This window comes from Manacus candei, unplaced genomic scaffold (genome assembly GCF_025592945.1).
Source record: "Manacus candei isolate 608988 ecotype Guabito, Panama unplaced genomic scaffold, ASM2559294v1 h1tg000014l, whole genome shotgun sequence".
Taxonomy (NCBI): Eukaryota; Metazoa; Chordata; class Aves; order Passeriformes; family Pipridae; genus Manacus; species Manacus candei.
Window position 1 is genome coordinate 3,585,664 of NW_026138062.1, and position 23,662 is coordinate 3,609,325.

At 39.1% G+C, this 23,662-nt stretch overlaps 1 protein-coding gene across 9 annotated transcripts in view; it reads right to left on the bottom strand.

Moving 5' to 3' along the window:
- Positions 1–23,662, bottom strand: part of MBNL2 (muscleblind like splicing regulator 2) — a 109,090-nt gene that overhangs the window by 72,066 nt on the left and 13,362 nt on the right. For 8 of the 9 annotated variants that reach the window (XM_051780635.1, XM_051780637.1, XM_051780634.1 and 5 more), the window contains exons 2-3: positions 6,688–6,849; positions 3,957–4,044 (exon numbers count right to left, since the gene is read on the bottom strand). The exons of the other annotated variant lie outside the window; for it this stretch is intronic. The gene's annotated coding sequence lies outside the window, so the exon portion shown is untranslated. The remainder of the gene's footprint in view (positions 1–3,956; positions 4,045–6,687; positions 6,850–23,662) is intronic. 9 annotated transcript variants of the gene reach the window in all.

Sequence of the window (23,662 nt, forward strand, 5' to 3'; positions counted from 1 at the left end):
AAATAGCTCTAAAAACACTGTCAGCTTTTCCGTGCCAGAACAATTACCATTCTGTGCTTGGATTCATCTGTCTTAATTGAAGTCAGCATTGCTAGTAGTGTGAGTAAGAATTACTCACATACAGTTTCAGGATCAGATCCCAGTTCTGACTTTTAGGTCTTAACATCAAAAGGCTTTTCTATTATTTACCAATGCTACCAGAAAGGGTTTTACTATGTGACCAATACTTACATCAAAATTTGCTACTGCTAGCATGAATAAAGGAAATGCAATGCTAATTGCTCAAAAATTCAGTTTCAAGTCCAATGTGCAATAAGATGGGTCTAGATGACACTCAGCTAGCTTCACCCAAGAATAACGAGGTGTAAGAGATTTAGTACAATTTTAAATAATTCTATGTAATTATCATACAGTACATGAATTAAAAATTCCTCAAATTAAATATTCCATCAATGTTGTGCAACAGCATCGATGAAGAGTGAGATTAAGCTGAAAGCATACAAAGAGGTGAGAAAATACTTCTAACTGATGAAAAGGAAAGAGAGGAGGAAAACCAAAGAGAGCCTCTCCACAAGAGCTTGTTGAGCTGATAGCTTGTTGGGCTGATGATTTAGCTGGCTAAATGTAAAAGAGAAAATACTCTCCCTGGAGCCACACATTCCAATTCAGAAATGTCAGTAATGGTTTTCAGTAACAGATGCAGGAGATAGACTGAAAGTTTGGAAGAAGGGTAAATGTTATACAGCACACTGCTGAAAGTCACAAGTAGTAATACACTGCAGGGCTGCATACCACTAAAATTGACAAAGTTGTTTCTCAAGTAGTAGGTGTTAAGACTGAAAAAAACCAGACATCGCACATGGCAGCAAAGCAAATAGCACACAATATAGAAATTGCAGTAGGCAGGGTTTAAAAAAAAAAATTGTGCACAGCAGGATCACATAGGAGATTCGTGAGACTGCAGCAAGAATTCATACCAAAAAGCATTTGAGGGTGGAGGGTAGAAGAGTGAAATACAGTGCCATTCTATTTCTTATCTTCTTGCTATATTAAGATCTTCTAAAGAAAAGGAAGTACAAAAAGGTCATCTCAAAAATTCACTTCTTGTCAAACATAACAGCACTATCTGATTTCTCAAGAGTCATCAAGTGCTTCAGGAGTTTCTACTGGTGCCAGAACTGAGGCCCTTCTGAAGAAAGCCATGCCTTCAGCAGGAGGCAAGTGCAAACATGATCAGATTAGAATAATTTGGAGTGCTTCATCCCTACCATTCACATGACCTACGGGTTCTTGACCACATCCTAAGCAGCTGTCATACCTCCTCTGCCCATTACCTGCACCAGGAGGGTGAAGGAAGAGATGACACCTTGAAAGCTTGAACATGAGGGAAGCAAAACAAGGAGAAGGGAGAAAAAAGACGTTTGGGAAATAAAATTATGGAAGGAGTCAAGGAAAGTAAAATTCAACATATGAGGAAAGCACTCAAGAAAAGGAAAAAAATGGGAGAGGAAGGTAGGAAAAGGAAATAGCTGGAAGAGAACGGAAGGGAGAGATTTCATAGGAAATGAGTAAAAAAGAAAATGGGTATGAAAGGAAGGTGGAGGAAGGATGTGAACACTGGGGGAGAGCAGAGCAAGAAGGAATTTCAAAAGGAAAGCAGAAGAGATTGTGGTTACAGGAAAAAATCCAGTAGTTTGGGTGAACAGGGAAGTAAATGAGGGGAACTAAAATGAGATGTACATAAGAAAATACAATAATAATAATCCTCAATAAAATGGTCACAGGCCATTACTAAGATCAAAGTTCATCCTGTTGCAAAACCCACCCACCCTGGTGAACACCAGGGCCTCCAGCAAATGCAAACTCTGCTCTTCCTTCCACTGCTTCTATTTATGTCCCAACATATCAGCCAAAGTTAGTGGGCCTGCCAAAACCAATGGAACTTCACCAGCCTAGAGGCCTCGGTACCAACACCGCTCCCTATCCAGGCAGACGGTTTGCTCTTTTGTTTGTTTGGGGGGTTTGTTTAGTTGTTCTGTTGCTACTATCATTAACATCCCAACTCAAGCCCTGGAGCTAAACAAACTAGCAAAACTGACACAGTGACAACTGAGATACAAAATGTTCTTACTGAAGCTGAAGAAAGTACTCAACGTAAGTATAAAAAACCAAATATTGTTTGGGTTTTTTTACAACTATTACTGTTTATTTTCAGTCTCTCACACATCTGGATTAATGGAATTGCTCCAGAATACACACTTATGAATGCAGTTTTTTGTATGCTGAATTAAATAAATTCATGGACATGTATTTGTAAAAACTATTTAGCTTTAGATCCCTCTTTTCAGATAAGCATTACTTCCCTTTTGCGGAAAGCTAGCAAGGCATAGAAAGTTATAAAAAGGCGTAGACAGTTTTAAAAAAATCCTTTAAATTATTAAACTAGACAAAGCACACAGACACAAGGAGCCCCCAGAAAAAGTTCTCGTTCTGAGGAACATGAGGCAGCCAGCATCTTTAAGAATTGCAAATGAGCACAAAGCCCTGCTCTATTACAAACCAGCTGAATCTCTCAGCTGGAAAATAGGAGCTCTTGCTATCTACAACATATGGGGTGCTCTGGTACAGCAGTTTTACTTATCAGATAGGTTACGTGGCAATGGATTATGTAGTATCTGCCTAATGGAGAAGCTGAGACTTCCTGGACATGTTTTATTCATGCTTCAGTAGATAACATGTAGTAATGAGTAAAGATCTCATCTTCAAAAAGTCAACTCTGCAAGTGATGACTTCCAGTGGTCCCACCACAGATATCTAGCGGAACCACTAAGTTAACTCAAAAGGTGTTAAGTTTTACACTTTTTGAGATTTAAGCACTCTGTATTATTATTCATCACATTAAAATCTTCGTAAGAGGTGCCAACACTGGGGCTCAATTTGTTGCTCCTACTGTCAAATTTTGTCAACATGATCCATGTATTTTTTCTATAAATACACCAGAAACTCAAGAATTAAAAGGTTAGAAAATCCTCAGTTGTACCTAAGAGGGACTATACAGTTTGAAGTATATAAACTCTTCTTTCCAAGCAAACCAGAAGAGATGTGCTAAATAGACTTAGCTTTACAAGTTTGATCATTTACAATGCTCTGTTTTAAAAATAAGAAAATAAATAGGAAAAACAAACAAACAAACAACCCAAACCCACAAAAACTCACTATGCTGTGGAAGCAAAGTGTTCCATGTTCTTTGTGTCACTAGCAAGGCAGAAACCTGACAGATTGCTGCCCAAATCACCCTTCAGCAGACACCATGCACCAGGATTCCATGTCAAAATTTTAAGGTCTGGCTGGAAGCTGCAAGCAGCAGAAAACAGGCTCTCTACCCTTAGATAGGGTTAGTCATAAGCGTTACTACTTTCATGCTCCACAATGTAAGTTCATGAACCAGCAACATCTTAACTACATAGTAACTTAACTCAGATTCTCATGATGTCCCTTTTTGTTCAGGAGATAAACTGATCCATAAGAAACAATACCTTCAATTTAGCCACTCCCTTCAGCTTGGACTTACTAGTTTTGAATCAGTGATTTTTTTTCCTGGGTCAGGTGATGTAGGACAAAACACAACCATCTCCAGATGCCCTAGGACATCCAAAACCAAGGATTAACCAATGTGCCTCTTCCTCCAGGTGCATCTTCAGACTACCGACAAGCATTGTGTTCCTTCAAAAAGCTGTTGCTCCTTCAGTGATTGACCATAACTTGCAAAGGAAACTTGCTTTGCATTTCACTATGCTTATAGACAAAACACAATGGAAAGATTCTTTGCATAAGTTTAACGTGTAGGAGTCCTTCTATAACCAGATCAAGTTAAGATACAGATATTTGAAACTGACATTTACTAAACCCCCAGTCTTAAGGCAAGGAAAAGGCATCCAAATCCCACTAAGTCATACCTTGTGTTTGCAGCTGCACAGTGGACTCCACTTTCAAAGCACTCAGGACACAGCCATATATTTAGGAGACACTGGCACGTGCTTTAATCTAAAAGATGATGGGACTTTGCTTCAGTTTTTCAACTAAACCTCATTTTTACACTCCTAAATGTCTTGTTGTGCTTTAAATAGCATTCCAAACTTTAAATTCCAATTTAAAGCTATTTAAATAGCTTTAAATAGCCTTCAAACAGAAAAGAAGCTGCACACCAAAGGACAGCCACAACCCCATGAGCACACTCCACTGTCGCTTTAAATTCCAACTACCTGCCATCTCCTTGACTCTACTATGCAGTTTTCTCTTGCCCTCCCTCAGACCCCCTGCAGAGAAAAGCAAGTTTAATCCCAGGCTAAAGCTGGATCCATTATGATCTGCCTCATCAGGTGCAGAATAAAGCCAATACAGCAGCATAAAGCACCATGCATCACATGTGATAGCCAGCTCAACAGAGACATGGCCACTTGCTCATGCCCCACACCTGAAGGAGTAAAGAGCAGAGCAGGCATGACAGGACACCCTCCTTGTGGTTGGTCTGACTCTGCTTTGCAAGCTCCTTTAACTAGAATGCTATATTCCATGGGACACGTTCCCTGTACCTGGAAAGCAGGGCTGGCTCTCAGGCATCATATGATAATTTAAGCCTCACTGTGCCCCACTAGCCAATACAGAGAGAATCTTGCATCAAAATATGCTAACATAAATAAAATAACAAAGAAAGTAATTTTACAGACAAATGTGACAGCTGGCATGCTTGTTAATCATTAAATAAATTACAACTTAAAGAAAAAACATGCAAGAGATTTTTGTGTGGTGGATAGGCTTTTCTCATTCCATCAGCTTTCCAGAATAGGAAACAGGACCAGAAGTGATGCAATAGCACAGAGGTATCATTTATCAGTGAGTACAATTATTACATCAGCTTTGTGTTCTTCTCTTTAAACCAATTTCTAATATTCATATTTTTTATATGTACCCTAATACCAGCTATCTAGTAAGACTGGACAATGTACAGTAGAGTATAGTAGTGTCTTTGCATAGTTCTGTAAAAAGACAGCACTAAAATCAAAATCAGGCTTCTGGCTCTTCTCCGAACTGTTGTGAAGTCACAGAAAATAATATTCCCTAAATTCAAGAAACAAGAGAAAATAGGAGAGATTTCCATGAAACATCATCCGTTCTTTTAAGGCAAATATGAACAGAAAAACTTTCTGTCACCATAACATTTGTAAGAAAAAATATTCAACTATAGTAGAGCATGATGAATGTACTTTCTTCTATAAATTTCAAATGAAACTTATGAACATTTCTTTAATCACTTTCAGAGGTTTTTCCAGTTTAAGATGTTAAGCAGCTTCCATCTGGCATCAAGCAAACTAGCATTACTCAAACAAGGAAGAAGCTAGAACTGCCCTATCAGAGAAAAGTAGCCCACTGGTTTGATCAGATGGCTAGGAGCCAAAAATACTAAAATTCTAATCCTGGTTCATGTATTAATTCGACCTGAACCCAGCTGAAGTCAAAAGTGTCCTGACTTACAAAAGAACCATTATTTATTTTATTTGCTTGACCTGGAGATTAACTATTGCAACATCTCTCTTTGCCTGTTATACAACCAGAGATGAATACCTGCAAACTGTGATTCAAATATATACTTTACTCACAGACGATCCTAACTACCTTAGTTAAGCTGACAGAAGTCCGGGGACAAACTAGAAAACACCAGTCTGTTTTATTTAAACTGAGCATGACCTTCAAATCAGTTTTGCTAAATGAGCCATATTTTCCTTGTTGAGATCACTAATGTGCCAGGTTCAGGCTTTTTAGTATGTCCCACGCTATTTACAGTATGGCAATGAGCTTCTTGTTAAAACCTGCCGGTTCACTTTGAAGCTGGATTTACAATATAATAACACTAATGTCCTTTGTCCCCGGGGAAGCAGGTGAGGAGGAAGGTGACTATGAAACAACAGACACAGCCCGAGACCTTTTCAGCAACCCACTATACTACTTTGCTAATGGACCATGAAATATTTCTGCTGAACTTTAGGTCTGTAGATGACTGGAGCCCACAAGAGTATTTTCTAACATCAAAGTGCTTCAAAGTCATGATGAAAAAACTAATGCTTATTATGCTTCTGTTAAAATGCAATTGCAGAAAACAGTTTTTCTTCTTCTAGCAAACTTCTTTTTTTTTTTCTTTTTACAATGATCTTCATCCTATTCCGCTTTACCTTCTCCTCCTCTCTTGGTTTGTACCTTCTTTCACAATCTGTAACTTAAGAACTTTCTGTTTCTAAGTTCAAATTACCCTGATTTTATCCTCTAGGTGTATGAATTTCATAAACAGAATTCTGTTCCCACCTTGACAAAAGGGCAAAAGCAATTTCTGTTTCTGTGCCTCGGCAAGCAGAGTTAATCATCCCCGGCAGCAATGACGTTATCACTTGGCCTCTTGTGGACACAAATGTTTTGCTTTTGGCAGAGTGCAGCACATAATAGCTATTAATCAAACCCAATTCCCCAGGAAAGGGTACCCCAGTCCATTAAGAGCTTCTACCCACACCCAGCTGCAGACATGCATTGTATTTACTTTTTTTAGGACTATAAAATATTTATAGAAAAGTGTGCTTATGTACTGTGAAATTTTTATAGACTGACAGAGGGAACGCATGATCAAATGACTGTTCTCACCTGCCAAAGGACCGATAACATGATGTTACACGGGAGCACAATTTAAAAGAACTCAGACTGTTGTCAATTTTCTATTTTCTCTATTCCAGTTTTGCACTAAGCCAAGAAGGCAGAACTCTTGCCGAAGTATTTGTTTATGTGACAAGCAGCATCTCTTTTGCACTGAAAGATAAGGATAAGTCTGAATAAGGACTCCATGTAAATTAAGACATATTGAAATCACAAGCTGCATGTGTTTTAAGACAGCCAACAGTATTATTAATAATATACTCCAATAAATTACTCAGTTCTAGGAAGTTGCATGGCACATCCAAACCGAGCTCCTGAGGCGAGGGCAGCAAGAGCACTACCTAATGCTATTAACTCCAACTGCCTCTTAAGTGCTAAATCCATTCTGCTGAACAGATTCCCTGCATGGAATCTAAGCAGCATCACTGTTCTGAGATAAAATACCTGCATTTCTGTGTCCTTTTCTCCATTTGCATTTTACCTAAGAACAGGATAACCAAATGCACAAGGATGACCTGAGCAGGTCAGCAAAAAATACCATCTTGCCCAAAACGCAGTCTGTAACTATGGCTGACACCAGATATTCACAGAAGAGTACAGAACCAAGGCAGGCAGAGTGTGATAATTTCCATGAATTTTCTCCCAGCAACCTGTAACTGATGTCTTTGTATTTAATAGGTCTCACTGGATTTTTCTTCCATGGATTTGTCCAATCCCTTTTTTAAATGCTGCTCTGTAAGAAATGTCCTTTATCATGTGCATGGCAGGTAGGATACCAAGAGGGAGGCTGACTGGTTCTCATAATTGTTGACAAAAGCCTAGACTCTCAGGAGAGGAGTGCAGATATGGAGGGAAACATTTCAGGACTTCTTTGGAGATTCACAAAAATTTGAAAACCATAAATGGAGCTGGGGAATAAGGTTTCTGATTACAAAACCCCTTAAGAAAACCTGTGTTGTAACTGCTTTTTCATTACCTCTGAGTGCATTAACTAGAAGAGAGAATGTTCCTTTTCCTTCCAGCAAAGATGGAGCTTGGAGAAAAGCACTTTTGAAATCTACCACAAGAGGAAGAAAGACCAAGACCCCTTCTTCTGCACCCCAAGCTGCATCACCTAGGAACACTTCCAGAAACAATACTTCCTTAGCGATATAACGGAGAAGCAAGAAAACCTCAGACTATGCCCAAAGGAGCCCAGAATGCACTCTTACATTCTGCCAAACCCAAAGCATTTAACAACTATCTCAAACACATTTCGGAAGGACCAACACATCACAACAGCAAAGTGCTATCAGAAGGGCAAAGAAAAAAGCTCAATAGTGTCTTTAGCACTCAGAGTTGCCCAACCAAGCCTTCATCAGAGTCCATTTTATCAAAAGGATTCAATTCCCCTTTCGCTCCATTAGTAGCATGCACACAACACACAACATCAGCTTTATTTACTTCCAAAACTAAAGATATCCTTGTGAAGCAGAACATATGCAAGTGCTTTACTTCTTACATATCTCATGGGACATACTGCAAAGCCTGATTAAGCGCCTATGCCAGAATACTTTATATCTTACAGCAGTTAAAAAGAAAGAACAGCAACCTAACTTTAAAGTAACCTATAGAATAGCAGATAGTTATCAAGTACCTTCAAAGCCAATTTAATTTTATATTTTTTTCAATAATGTTTTTAGGTTAACATTCAGAGTGCAAATATTTTCTACAACAGCAGCTGAAGTCTCCCACTAAAAGCCATTTCTTCAAAGACTCTTGTCAGTCAAGAAGAAACCAGTAATGGGGTTTTTGGCATGGCCCTGAAGAAAAAAAGGTAGTACTTAACTGATCATTGCTCTCTTCTGAAGGTAGGTTGCCTTTTCGTGTTGTAAACAGACATGGCTTCCTGGCTGATTATCTTTGGTCCACCAAGGCAAATACAGAAAATATTTAATTAAGTTAAGATGACAGTGAAGATGACAGTAAGAGACCTTTTTTCCAAAATTCATGCTATTTATTTGTATGCAACCCCCCCCAAACCACAAAACACCACGACCAACAATAACAACAAAAACCACAGAATCCAAACAAACCCAACATTTAAAACTTCAGAGGCTACCTATGTTATATTTGACAATACACGATGCAAATTCATTCTCTCTGGAATAAAATAAATTTGCATTTAGTGAACCACTATTTTGTTGTCAAATAGCTATCACAAATTCAGAAAGCAAATGCATTTCCTCTAAAATTGTTTTTTCAACTGGTGGCAGAGAAGCAAAGAAGAGCTTTTTTCCAACTACTTGTAACTTCTGGTGAACTTCTGTTTTCCTGGAAATCTTGAATACTTGTATTTAATCCTGAGGCAAATAATGGAGTTACAACTGGAAGGAGTGCACAGTAACTGTGTGCAGATGTTGCTACCAGAGCAAACATTTTTTTTCTGATCTCTAGGACGATGAATTTTGGGTTTGGTGTGCTGTACTGCTACTGACCTTCCTTTTTGCTTGAGCACCAATTAAGAAGCGCTGACCCAATAAAAATGGGTCATATCGATCTGTTGTTTTCATTTCTGTAACATGTCTCCCTCAGTTCAAGAAGCTCACCAGCCATTGCCATTTGAAGAAAGTTACTTTTTAACTCAGTTTCATTTTAGAAAATAGCCTTTTTTTTAATTTTTAAGTAAAAGGAGACAAAGTACTTAAACACAAAAAGGCTACAAAGACACAAACTCGGAAAGTTTATTAGCCTACAGTAAGGACATTGGATGAGTTCATAATCATTTTTCTGACATGTGCATAGTTCAGTTGTCTGCAACACTAAAGGGGGACATGAACTACATTCATATTTCTGGAAGGGAAAAAAACCCACAAACCAAACCACAATAAAAACCCTGCCAGTATCTTCGAAAAGCAACTTCAGCATACAGACTATTCCTTTTAATTTCTCTTAGCTTATAATTTGAAAAGGGAATGGATTCAGGCAGCCATACTAACTGGTTAGGCAGAGTTAGTCCAGTACTTCTATGTCCCAGACCCAGTCATGTCCCTGCCTTAAATAAAAAATTTTCTCAATATTTAAATTACAGTGTCTCTATTTTAACTAAGGTATTTAATGTGAAAATAGAGCAGTAGGAAAAAAACTCTTTCCTACTCTCAACCAAGTGTTGTTGAAAACTTTTCCTGAAGGAAATTTCAGCATCTCAAGGCCTTCTCTGACTGAAAGGTGAAAATACTGGAGGGGGAAAGTAGAAGTATTTTAGCAACATTGAAAGAATTCCACCTCAACACTTTATTTTCATATGGTTGAATCATTTTATTGTAACTTAAGTGTTATTACGGATAAGCACACAGTTATTCAGGAATGAACCATAAATTGTGTTTCAACAGGAAAGTTGAAAAATCGAGTTCTTTCATCCCTTGACACAACGAATTGCAATGTTTTTGCAGTGAACACTGAACACGTTTCCCATAAATGTTTTGACAGAGAACTTTTTCAGACCTTTTTCTACTCTCTCTGCTTACCTCTAACTGCAGAGATTTCTTTCTCTTGCTGGGGACAGCAGCACTGCTAAGCACAGCCTGGCATTCACCAGCGCTTCCAAAGCAATGGAGACTCATCTGACACCGAGCACAAGCAACTGGCTTTTGGCAAGAGACAGCTTTCTGCTCACATTGCAGTGGAAAATTTGGACTGATTAAAATAAGTCTTGACATTTTTGTCCTTTTCAAAGGCTTAATTCATTTGTTGTAGTTCAAGCTTAGTCACAAAAGGATATTTAAAGTCGCACTTTATTTTGCACTTTACAATATGTATTGTCTTGCATGATTTCTGTGTTAAATCATAATTCGGGAGCTTCCCTTAACAACGTACCGATATCACCTTGATATACAACACTATTTTTAAAGACAATGTCAAATTTGCTGTGTTACAAGTAATAAATAGCAAAAAAGGAAAAAAAAATTTGAATTTGGTCAAATAAGTAACATTAACAACACTACTCAGAGACAAAAAACTGTCCATGTATAAATGTAAGAAGTGGACTGCTGCTGTTATGCTTACACACATTTTTATTCCAAAAACAACTTTTCAAAAATGACTTAAATGTGTGGGTTGAATGTGCCTCATCTTAATGCAATATTTGTTTAGCTTGTAAATAAGAGATTTAGCATCCTCTAACCTTCAGCCTATGTACACACTGTGGCCCCTGACACTTGATAGGACTTTTTTCCATTTCATACAACATTTCCAGGACAAAGCAGGTGAGACATAAAATCAACAGACCAGAAAATAAAAACCAAACCAAAATAAATAAATAAATTTTAACCCGCCCCCCCCAAAAGTATACCCTCCAGTAATCCTCTGCAACTCTACAGGCTGCAAAGTTTATATTACCAATATTTGGCTTTCACAGAAATACACACTTTATTACAATGCGTAGAGTCTAGAAATCCTGAAAACCTACTTGAGAGGCCCTTCTCCACATTTATCCCTCTGCCCATCACCTGAAACAGTAGTAACCATGGTACCACTTTATAGCAACTGAGCAGAACTGCTTGTCTGCTACCAAAAAAAATAAAAAAGGCACTGTTATTCCCTGAAAATACAGAAAAGGAAGAGACAACAAAGACGCAGTGGTATTCTAGCTCTATGCTTTTAGGATTTCTTATAGAAAAAGTTCACTCAATTTACATAATGAAGAGTGGGTTTGTTTTTTTAAAATTTAATTATTATGGTTCTATAAAGCTGAATGGAAATCCACAATTAAAGTCCCAAGTTTTTCACCAAACAAACAAGGTCCATCAGGAAAACAATCAAAGAACAATCCTGTTGATGCACAAGGCACAATGTAACCTAAATTTCTTAACTGCAGCACTGGAGTCAATACAGCCACACAAACAAAAAATTTTAATCTTTTTAAATCAGAAATTTTAGTATTTTTAAATCAGAAAGCTAGAAACTTGCTCATCAGTCCTATTACAGGGTAATCATTCTACCTTCGAGGGAAGCAATCATCACATTTATCTTTCTGTAAAGTGAAAAGTATTGTTTCGGCGTGTGGTAGTTTGGTCTGGGCCTTCCTTGGTGACCAGTTTGTAACCAAGGAAGGGCCCAGATTTACCCAGTATTCCCTACGATTTTTACGTAAGCCGGGGTATAGGAAGAAAGGAGGAGAGGCCTTCGCTCTCTTTCCTTCCAGTGGCTTGGAGGTGCAGGTTCCCTGCTGTTGAGTCTGTCGTGTTGGGGAGCGAGGCCTGGTAAGGCCTTGCTGACCTTGGGAGGCGGAGGTTGCCGGCGATCATTCCAGAGTGACTCTCGGTTGTCCCAAGGAGCGTAGTGAGATATTTCTTTGCTAACTCTTAATTGCTAGATATTGGGCTACTAATGGGGATATATATATATTGCTTTAGCTGTCTCTCTCGTTTCGGTTTTTCTTGGTTGTTTTTCTCCCTCTTCTCCCTGTGGTTTGGGGGGGGACTTCTTGTGGTAAGGTTTGGAGACTTGGCAGGGAGCCAGCTTCAAACCATATCATGGTGATTGGAGACACAGAGGGATGAGATATCAAAGCAGAATATTACTACTGTCTGTTTTAATTTCATTTCTATTTAAGAAAAAAGAAACAAACAAACCAAAATAAGAACAACGAAAAAAAAACCAAAACAAGACAAAAACCAAGAAAAAAAACCCAAACCACTAACCACCTTATATATGACAAGAATCCTCAAGTTTAATGACCCACTACAGAACCCTACTGCAGCACAGCTACCTCTTGTCCATTTCACTGGAAGCCTGAAAACATCAAGTGCATTTCGTAAAACCTTATCACCTACAAACGTGTTTACAGGCAACTGTCAATTTTTATTAAGGAGTACAGTTCTGACAATGGTAAGGAAAAGCTAGAAAACACAAATTCTAAAAGCTCAAAATTAAGCAAAATAAAAACAAATGAATCATCTCATCTTTGTAACCTGATGATTTTTGTGGAACTTAGCTACTGTAATGACATAGGTCTTATGGATGTTAAAAGAAATTTATTTTAAAAGGATAGCTAAAAGGGCTAAACATTTGCAGACAGTATGAAGACTGAAGTCAGAGCAAACGTTCAGAGTCAACAAATTCTACAAAAGCCCCCAAATCCAACAAACTCACAAGATTAAATATGTTTTTACTTCTAATAATCTACTGTAATTTTCATAATTAAGTTTGCCAACAGCTTACCTTCTCTGCTTTGCAACATAACCATAAACAATAAGATAGTTTGCAGTTAACATAAAATTTTTGCTAAGTCATACCAGAAGCCGACTGGGAAGAGTTACAAAAGGATCTCATAATAATGAGTACACTGGATGGTAAAATGACATCAGTTTAACATAATGATAGGCAAAAATAATGCAGATGAGGGGAAAAACAGACGAGCAACGAATAGTATATACACAACACTAGGTTCAAACAAGACACTGCTACAGAGGAAAGATCATATGGACATTACAGGCAATTCGATGAAGACTTCTGCAAAATACTCAGCAGTTGATGGAACATAAAGCAAGTAAAACATTTGACATTATCAAAGGAAAACAGAAAAGAACTACACTACTGTGTATAGTCATGGAGCATGTAACTCTGGAATGATAAAAGAGCAAGAGAACAGCAATAGCACCATCAGCACTACGGAAAGGCTTACATATACAAAGAGACAACAGTGAGGCTTTTGACAACAGAAAGAATATGAAATTCATACAGACTGATGACAAAAACCACTAGATTTTGACTAGGACGTGGGGAGCCACTCAGTGTTTTACCAGTGGGGAAGCCACACAAAAGACAGCTATCTCTGCATACAGCAAACCGCACGAGGGTGAAGTTAAATGGCAAGTGATGTGCTGAAGGTCAAAAACGTGAACAAGTTAAAAAATAACTTTTTGGCTTAAAAATCAGATTATTTAAATAGTCATCAGAATCAACACTGGCTACTATGTTCGAGAAGGAAAGCCCTCCTCAGTAAGCCTCTCACCCCTGGTGACTTGAGCCATGTGGCAGTCAAGGCACACACTGCTGTCCTCAGCTTACCCTTCTGCCTTCTCCACCTCAGGATGGCAGCTCCTTACAAGCAGTGTAGTTCTGCAACCAAAGATGGCTACAGGTCCATAGGGACACGCTGATCCTCAAGCCCTCCTGTGAGAAACTCAACACTTTCATCTCCTGTTTCAAACAAACAGATTTCACAGGTGGCAGACTCATCCTATCTAGCTTCGAGCAGTTAAATGCATCACTGGCGACCAAAAAGCATGATCTCCTTCACCGTCCTCATGCCATTAGAGAGACAGGCACCTCCAGATGATGATATTCAGAACATGAAGGCACTGCTTTATCTCCTGGGGCCACCACGAAGCCATCTAGTCTGACCTAACTGGACGGACATATGCCACACTGCCACCCAAGGACTGGCAGGTAACACCAGCGACTGTGCCACCTGCTCTGCATTCCAGAGGAATGATTTACCAACTTGGGAAGGCAAACAAACCCTTGCAGAAACACATTTATTCTCAGACCTTATTCCCTCGCCTTTTGGTTGTGTCCTTCTCTTCAAGAGACTGAGGAAAGAAGTTGGGACAGAACAAGAGTGGAAAACCAGAGAGATGAAAGGGACTGCACCCCTAATGCCCCATGGAAGTGTCCAAAGACTTCCAGCTCCAAGGGCAAGGTCCAGGTGATGGATTCAGTTCCAAGTATTGCTCTCCAGCTTCTCCGCTAGAGATGGATGTTGTGGCTTCTTACCACTTAGGACCTTTTACAGCAAAGATTAAGCTGATGGTTTGTTCCCCGCTGGCATCTCTACTTCAAAGAGCTGCTACTGTGGATACTAAAGCCTTTGAAAGTGGCCTCACTGCACAAAGTCCTGAGCATTAAATGAGGTCTTTAAAAAAAAAGGGGTGGGGGGGAGGGAGAAGAGAAAGTGCACTGGCTTTATAAACACATTAGTGGGTCCACTTTCAAAGCTTTTCATGTCTTCTCTAATGTGGCAACGAAAATCTTGGGGTTTTTAGCCACGCTCCACCCCCCACCTCCCCCAACACCCTCCGTAAAATTAGGGCAATAAAACAACCTTGTCCCAGCGTTAGCAGAGGGGAACTAAAATACACAACAGAACTGTAAAAAAATACACATGAAGCAAAAAAGTTTTTAAACACAAGCACTAGAACTCCAGGACAGTGCCGTGCCGTGCTGTCAGAGCATGTTCAGCATGCCAATAAGGACTGCAGCACTGCAATCCCCAGCACCACCAGCCCACGCACCGGCATCCTTCTCTGCAAAAGACTCTTGCCGGTGGGAGGAGGTGCGCCCCAGGCCCCACTGAGTTTTGGCTAACAGGGTGAGGTGATGAAGGTGGGAAAGCTGGTATTGGTCTCCTCATGGCAGACAGAGGCTGTAGCTGGGGATGTGGTACCACAGGCGAACACAGCCATCAGGGAAATCCCATATATGTTATCGCAGCCTTTTAAGTAAATAAGAGTGAGACAGTGCTGAAGTCCTGAATCATTAACTGGGTGCAGAGGTACACTCCTGCCAGTGCTGAGCCCCCCTGCCCCACCAGAGGCACAGCCAAAGGTGTCTGCTGACAAACCAGTACAGCTTTAAGCTTGAAAAATGCATATAACTGCTGATAACAGCACTGCAGACAGCCTGAAAAGTGGAAAGAAATACCAAAAAAAGATAAAAATGGACTAAAACTGGGCTTTTCCGTCCAACAAGGCATATACTTTTCCCATCTTGATTTCAGGAGGAGTGTACCACAGAGAGCTGCCAAAAGAGAGTGTCAAGGCACAAATCCGACATGCTGAAACCTTGCATTGAAAAATCATCCTGAGTGCTTGAAAGTAATGGAAATGTTGCCACTTGGCAATTTTAGGTTAATTTTAGGCTAGGTTCAAAACACTGCGCATAATACCTATAAAGTGCAAAAATCATGACAGATTCAGGAAATTAGAGGGTGGGGGACTGCACCATTCAGTATATCTGAAGAATATATAACAGAGCATTTTGGTAAAAAAGCACCAACAACATTAAACTCCTCAGAAACTCAAGGAAAAATGTATTCAGTCTGGATAGGAGAGAATGCTAGAGGGTTAAAAAAAATTAAATTATTTGTTAGGCCTAGGTCTTAAAAGTGATGAAACACAAAAAACATACTGAAAAGCTGCCTTCAGAATTCCCACAAGAAACCCAAAACAAAACAAAACAAAAAAACATCTCTAACCAAGTCCTAGCTTCCTCCTTCCATAAAACTACCAAGGGAAAACACTTCTGCATTTTTCCTTACTCGTACTTTCTAATTCTGCCTATAGTCAAAGGCACTGTACTCCCCGTAGGAGAGAAGATTTTACAGTACATGAACTTCCAGACTGACCTAGTCTCTATTTATGAGTTCAGCAATATGCAACACCCAAATCTTCCCAAAATGCTGTTTATCATCCACTCAGAAACTGATAAAAATAAATCATTGATCTAAATAGAAAAAATTAATAGACTCTGATATGAACCATCTGTTCCTATTTCTGGATCCATTTCTTTATGCAGCGATTGTACCACTAAATCCCTCCCCCTGTCTTTATTAGCTATTGTTTCTGTCTTACAAAAATCACGAAGATGAAAAAATATTTTTATGAGTGTACATGTATTATGTATGTGCATATGCATCTGTCAACATATATCTGGGTAGAAAAAGGGGGGGGGAGAAAAAAGAAATTTAAAAAAAAGAAAAATAATAATAATTTAAAAAGAAGAGTATGAACCTCTGTGTTTATCAATTTGTTTACAGCAGAGCTCTTCTAACTGGCAAAGTTTCAGGTATCACAAGCCCCCCAGGTCTTTTCCCAGACCTAAGACTCCAGGAATCCTGCAAATCTTCTGCAGAAGCAGCAAGCTGCACACTGGCAGTTCTCAACAGCTTTAGTAATCATCAGTAGCACACAGTCCCCGAAAAATTAGTATTTCTTTGTGTCAGTTATAAGGATGTTGCATTGAATCCCCTGTGAGGTATGTTCTTCAAATTTCACATCCCTGAAGTTTTCCTTTTTTAGCATGCTTGAAATATTGAACTAAGAACTTGACATTATTGGAGGGAGAGCTTGGTGTTTCAACGGCCTTATTACAAAAGAATAATAAAAAATGTGGAAATTAAAAAGTTGGCAGATTCTAGAAAGGGGCTGCATAACTTCTTTCTCCTCCTGTGCTCTCTATTCCAAATAGAGCCAAAAAGTTTTCTTCTAAAAGAAGACTTTTTAAAAAGAAGACTCCGTATATCAATAACCAACAACTGTCACTGCATTTGCTAATAATGTATAAGAAGATTAGTTTAATTAGTCAAGCAGTTAATACTGCTATTATTTGAACTAGTTTTCAGGACTGACACTCTCTTGAAATTAGTTTTATATTCCTCAGGCTATAGTTTCAGTCTGTTTACAGACCAGTTACATTGCACTGGTTCACATTAGTTAACCATAACACATTGTATTAAACATATCAAATTAGCTTCCCAATCAAAGCTTTTAAAAAGAAAATACATACTAGTAAGTTTTAAAGCAAGTGATTTTATTCTCTTTTGCTATAATTTTGTAACAGTCATATGCATAAAAAAAGTGAAAAAATAATTTGGCTTAAAAAATGGTGTTTCTTGTCTGGAAGAGGAAAAAAAAAATCCTCAAAGTCAGAAATTTCTAGTAACATTAGGAATTAAGGTATCACTAATAGCTATCACATGAAATTTAAATCTTAGCAATGTGTCTAATGATTTAGAAAATTAAAACTGTATGCAAAATCATTAGTAAGGAATTCTAATTGAACACAAAGTCTTTTTCTCATCTCTCAGTGCTGTAAAAACTGAATATTTTACAGAGCTTTTACAAATAAACACAGTACAGACTATTCCTAACATACTTGTGAGCAACACAGAAGATGAATTCACAGCAGAGGTGAGACCTGAGTGCCTGAAATCCCACGAAACATTAAGAGCCATTTTTCTTGCTTAAAAAAAAAAAAAAATTGTAGCACACAATTATCTTACATTTCTGTAAAATATACACTTACAAATTAAGAACTTGATTTGACTTCATAAACACTCTATAGTCAAGCACCATACTTCAGGACCTGTAACTCATTAGAAAATTCTACCTCAGAAAAATGAAGAGACTAATTCTAAACAAAGTAATTATTCCTTGAAAACAGACAGACTGCACACAGTAAGACGTTATCACACTAATAGCTCTGACGAAATCCACAGAGCAATTAAGCTAAATGAAAAGAGGTATCAGAATGTGGTCCAAAACACTTTTGACACCAACTATTTACATAATAAATGTAAATACAGAATGTTTACTACTACCTCTACCCTCCAAGATGAAGGTTCACTTACCTATCCATGTAAAGTACTACTATATATACACCTTAATCAGGAAGTATTTTTTAAAATCCTTTTGTCACTTGATTGTCTGTCAGTAGTTTGACTCAAACTATTTGTCTGAGTGATGAATGCAAATTTGCACTTTGGTAGTCAGGCATAAAAAGAATAACTGTATATATTTTGATCTCCAAGGTATGAAAAACAGCCACTTAAACCATTTGAAAGTAAGAGACTGCCTCAAAACAGGAGACTGAAAAGTTTTCTCTGAAAGCTTTGTGTGAAAATTGTTTTATTTTCAAAAATTGTTTGTTTGCCTCACATTTTATAGCTTGAAAAAGATTATTTGACTTGCTTCTAATTATTAGTCTTTGCTTCACAAGCTTAACAGAGTGCACACAAACAACGTATTTAAGCATCAATAGTGATAGACAGCTAAATATACTTATCCATATCCTATGGATTTATAATAATAATGCTCTGCATCCTGACATGTGTTCTCCTCGTTAGCAAAGCCTGAAATTCTCAGAAGAAATGAGGCTGATTTTATTTAGAAGATGTAGCATTCAAAAATGACCAGCTTATGAACTGAATACATGCCAACAACCTTGCTGCAGGTCTTCAGCAAGTACCTGGCCAGGGAGCAGGGAAATTGTATCAACCTCCTTTGAGCAAAGTCAGTTGTGAGGAGTCAGGAGGTGACATCGTCATTCTGAGCACTTGTCCTGTATTTCTCCTTGAAAAACAGGAGAGGTGATGGACACTTGGTCTAGAAGGGCCTACTTAATGCAATACTTTTAAAACTAGTGTAACTCATCCCTAGGATAAAAGAAGTCTTGAAACTTTCCCAAAAATTACATCAATGAAAGGTTTTCTAGGCAGTAAAACATTCTTTTACCTAATTTCTCTTTAAGACATTGATCTTTAGTCTTCCTCAGTTCATACACTTTTCTTTTTCCTACCAATGTCCTATTTGAATAAATACACCTATATGCAAGGTTCATGGCTATTACAGGAGAAATAAGATGACAACATTTTCTAGCTGTCTCACCAACTTTTACTCTTAGGAAAAAGAAAAAACTAAAAACTCTATTACATACTGTACATGTAAACGATGCTTCTATAATCCAGCTGAAGTCAGCATGTTAATTCAGGTCTCTAACTGGGTGAAATCCTGAAAGGTATCTAGCACTATCAATGCATATGGCAGTCTGAGAAAGCTGAAAAGGCTTCATCACATCCCAGGATGAGGAAATGTTCTCAGATCCCTCCTGCAACATGATGGTAAAGTTTGCTTTCCATCTAACAAATAATAACAGCTAATAACTACACTATTCTTCCAGAATTTCACAGACTTCTGCCTAAACATCTCTTCCTTCTCTCAAGAGCATTTAACATAAATCTTAACCATTCCTCCTTGAGGCTCCTCCCCTGCAAGAAAGTTGGTATGCCTTAGCACAGTGAAATCATTGCTCTAAAAGCCAGCCTGCTCATTAAATTATTCTGCTAGCTGTGTGTTCCCTCATTAAAAATGTATAAAGATCAGATAATTGCAGCACATATTATTAACCTTGTTTTCCTTCCTTTCATGTACAGGTTCTGTTTTGCTGCTAAGACAAAGACCTGGAAAGGACAGGGGAAACACTCAGCTAAACTACAATATGAAAAACTCTTCCAGCTTTCCTTCAAGACCACAAGGAATCACAGTGCAGTCAAAAATGCTCATACTTTTACAACAGGGTAAAATACTGTAATCTCATCGTATGGCCCCTTCAAGTCTAAAACAGGCAGTCTTGGCTTTAGTTAAAGCCTCCAATAGGGAATTATTTAGATCAGCCAGTCTAATTCAGCTAAATCTTCAAACATAGCTGCTATAAACTTCACAGATTTCCAGGCTGACTCCTTCTCCTTCTTAAAGCTAGGCAGCACTTCCAGAAAACAACCCAGCTAAAAATCCAATTAGGGTAGCAGCATTTCTGAAACATACTGACCTATTTCTTCTTTTACTTGTGTTAATATGCATATACTCATGTTCTATTTCTGAAGAGAGCTATTTACACTGGAAATTAATACCCTTCGAAAACAAGTTACCATAAAGTCCACCTATTGCACCCAAACAGAATCTATTCACCAGAGTAGCACTGTTTCCCCGACTCCCCCAAGCAACACATACAGTATGCAGCATACTGCAGCAAACTCTTTAAACATTCGATAAAAGACAAGGATCCTCCTACCTTGTTTAGCCCTGTCTATTCGACACATTCCCAACGTCAACAGGAACATCTGATATAAACAAACAGCCATATCTTTCCCATCGCATCATGGTAACTAATTCTCACGTGAACGATGAGCAGCCTGTAATATTTTTTTTTTTCCTCAGAAAGCCTTGTGCCTTATCTGGGGATTTTTCCTCAGATGATGAAGCAAAGACACAGCCTAAACTCTGTTGCTAAAAGACTGCAGCCCTTCCTTCTCACAGAGCCCTCCCAGCATATGGTAGCCAATCACACCCAGCTTCGTCAGCCCTACTGCTCTTAAACTGATCCTAACGGGATGATTGACACAGCAACACAGCACTTCTAATGTGTAAAAACAATGCATCCATACCAATGAACCAGGAATTTCCCTCGCGCAGGGAAGGAGTTTTACTGGTGAGGTAAAGCGATACCTCCATGAAATAACATACGCAGCAAAAACAAACAATTCCCCTCCACTGCAACAGCAGCTATACCTTTTCTTGCACAAGGATTTTCAAGGCTTTTGTTAATTGTAAATGCATGCAGAAACAATGTTTCTGAAACTGCAAAACTGCAATGATGCTGTTTAGGCTGTAAAGATGTGCACCATAATATATCAAACCATAACGTGCAGCCAAAACACACTCCAATTCACGCAGTAATATTCTCATTTTAATACTGCATAATCTTATGTGCAGCGCCTGCAATTAACTGCAATACAAGCGTAACATCTTACTGAATATTTCAGACCGGTTGTTGGGGACTGCAGGTATGGGATGCTTCTCAGTGAAAACACCATCCAAATGATGGTGCTTTAATTCATATCAGCAGCAGACAATTCACATCAGCAGCATCTAAACTGCAGTTCGTGCAATTAGCTTGCAACTAATGTTCATTTGTATCAAGGTTCTGGCATAAGGACTATGATACCAGTTGCCATTTTCAAGTCAAGCTGTGGGCAACTCGACACACTTCGTACACAAGGTCTGCTGTCAATCAGTTCTCCCACAAATTTTACTGAAGTTTTAAAACACGAGAACAAAGCAGCCAAGGATTATTGAATAAGAGCTGCAATTAAGAAAAATACAGAAAGGAACTTAAAGCTGAAAGTCAGTCTTTATCCAGAAGGGGATAAAGATTCAGTGCAACACTACTTTAGACAGCAATTTAGGCAATTCAAACCATTACACAAAAAAATGTGTAAAACGTGTTTAAAATGCCACTAAAAGTTTAGAAATATGAATAGACAAGAGGAAAACAAAGCTCTCATTCACTGGCAGCTCTGTCCCAAGGCCCCATTGTTTCCTATGGACTATTTTGCATATTATAAACACAGCTTCCCAAAAATCCATTATTCCTCTATCCTGTAAGCAACAACTCTCCTTTGGGCTCCACCATCTCCCACCCAATTTGTGAAAACCCTCCCCTTCCAGGCACGGATGAAACATGCTCCTGCTGAGAAGACTCCTGCCAGCCAGCCCTTGTTTTCAATTCAATCACCCCCTCCATTCTGCTCTATTCTGCCCTATATAAAAAATCCCAAACAACGCCCCTACCCTCTGCTCCCCCCCAAAAAACCCCAAACACATAAACAGTTGATTCTAGTGGGTTCAGGAGACCCTGGGGACAAGGGTGGTAACTCCATCCGTTATTAAGATGGCTTGGTGCATCTTGTCGGGATTTTCCACATTCTTTTGACTTTGCCAAACTCGAGCTACCCTTGTTAAAATTTTCCATGCTGGACATCTGCTGCAGGATTTTTTTTACTTTTCTGCCAAAACACAGTTTGCCTATTTCTGAGTTAGCCTAGACAAAACCATGTTCCTCTGCTATCCTTGTAACTTACTCACTGAGGAACTCTGGCTCCTCTGCCCATGTTGGGGCATTCTTGAAATTTGGCAAAGAGCTGATCCCATGCTTTTTTTGGGTTTGGGGTTTGATTTTTTTTTTTTTGTTAAAATCAAGGCTGCTTTTTTGCTATGCATATGAAAATATTTTCCTATTTGACAAAGCTTTAAAACCTGCAAGCATTCAGCTGACTCACGGCATCTTTTTGGTTTTTGTTTCTGACCTCTACAGTGCAAACCTCAGAAAATGTTCTGCAGTGAGCGTCCGTCTCCTTCAGCCATCCGTCCGCATGCGGCTGGAAAGGCACCAGCCCCACAGTGTGACTGAGCATGTAATGGGCTCAAGTTACAGGAGATTAGCAGGATTTCCCCTGTAACTGCTGCTCCCATCTGCCAGAGACCAGACATTGGAGCTGACAGCAGGAAGACAATCTCGCCTGTTGCTCTCATGACCCTTCGGCTGGTGCCCCAGGGACATGCATGAGACCAGCACACGGCAGAGGGGGTGTCAGAAAAGGCCGGTGGGCCAAAGCATGGCATGAAGCTGGGCAGAAGGGGGAGAGACAGCAATGAGAGGGAAAGGGAGGAGGAGACGCAAGAGACAAGAGTCTGGAAATCCTGGATCTGGTCAAGCAGGAGGTTACAACACAGAGGAAGATGATGCCCAAACCAGAGAAGGAAGAGTAAGCAGCACAGGCACCACCAGCCACCAGGAGCCATCCATCCTCTCCACAGACCACATGCACATACCCCAACATGTGGCAAGATCTTCCGTGGTCTGTTAGTTTGCCTCTAAAGAGGGAGGAAACTTGCAAGTTACCTCAACCCCTAACCCCCCAAACCCAAGACAAGTCACTAACACAACCCCTCGAAAGGTGAGGGTTCAGCACTGCCTCCGCAATCCTATTTCAAGTGCCACTGCTTCACAGCACATACACTGGTCTTCAACCACTGTAGAGCTTTAACTGCAGTCAAACGGGGTTGAGGTGCTCCCAGATACCATCCCTAGGATTCCTGAATCAAAACCACAAAACTAGCAGCCACACAGATCCTTGTTATTATGGGTTATTATGTTTTAGATCCTCTTATGCTAAAGGATCAGAAGCCCCTCAACTCAATAGGGAATGCCAAAAAAATATCACATCCCATTTGTGGACCTTTTAGCTAGGACTCATCAAAAAGCTCAAGAGAAAATGTATGCTCTTTCTCAAAAATGGCACTTGAGTAGTGCCATAACAAGGCATGAATTCACGGACTAAAGAAAAAGGTATTTTTAAAAATAATTGCTCTGTACATTGAGCAGTTAATTGTTCCAAAGTGACTGATTCCAAGTGGAGATATGCCCATGCACCCATTCATTTTCCACATCGGTTACAAAGAAAAAGGCCAAAATTTCAATTTTCAAGCCAATTTATACAACCATATTATATATTTCATTGCAAAACAACATCATCTTAGAGAAGCTGAGAAATTCAGATGTCAAACTCAACAAAGAATAACAAACA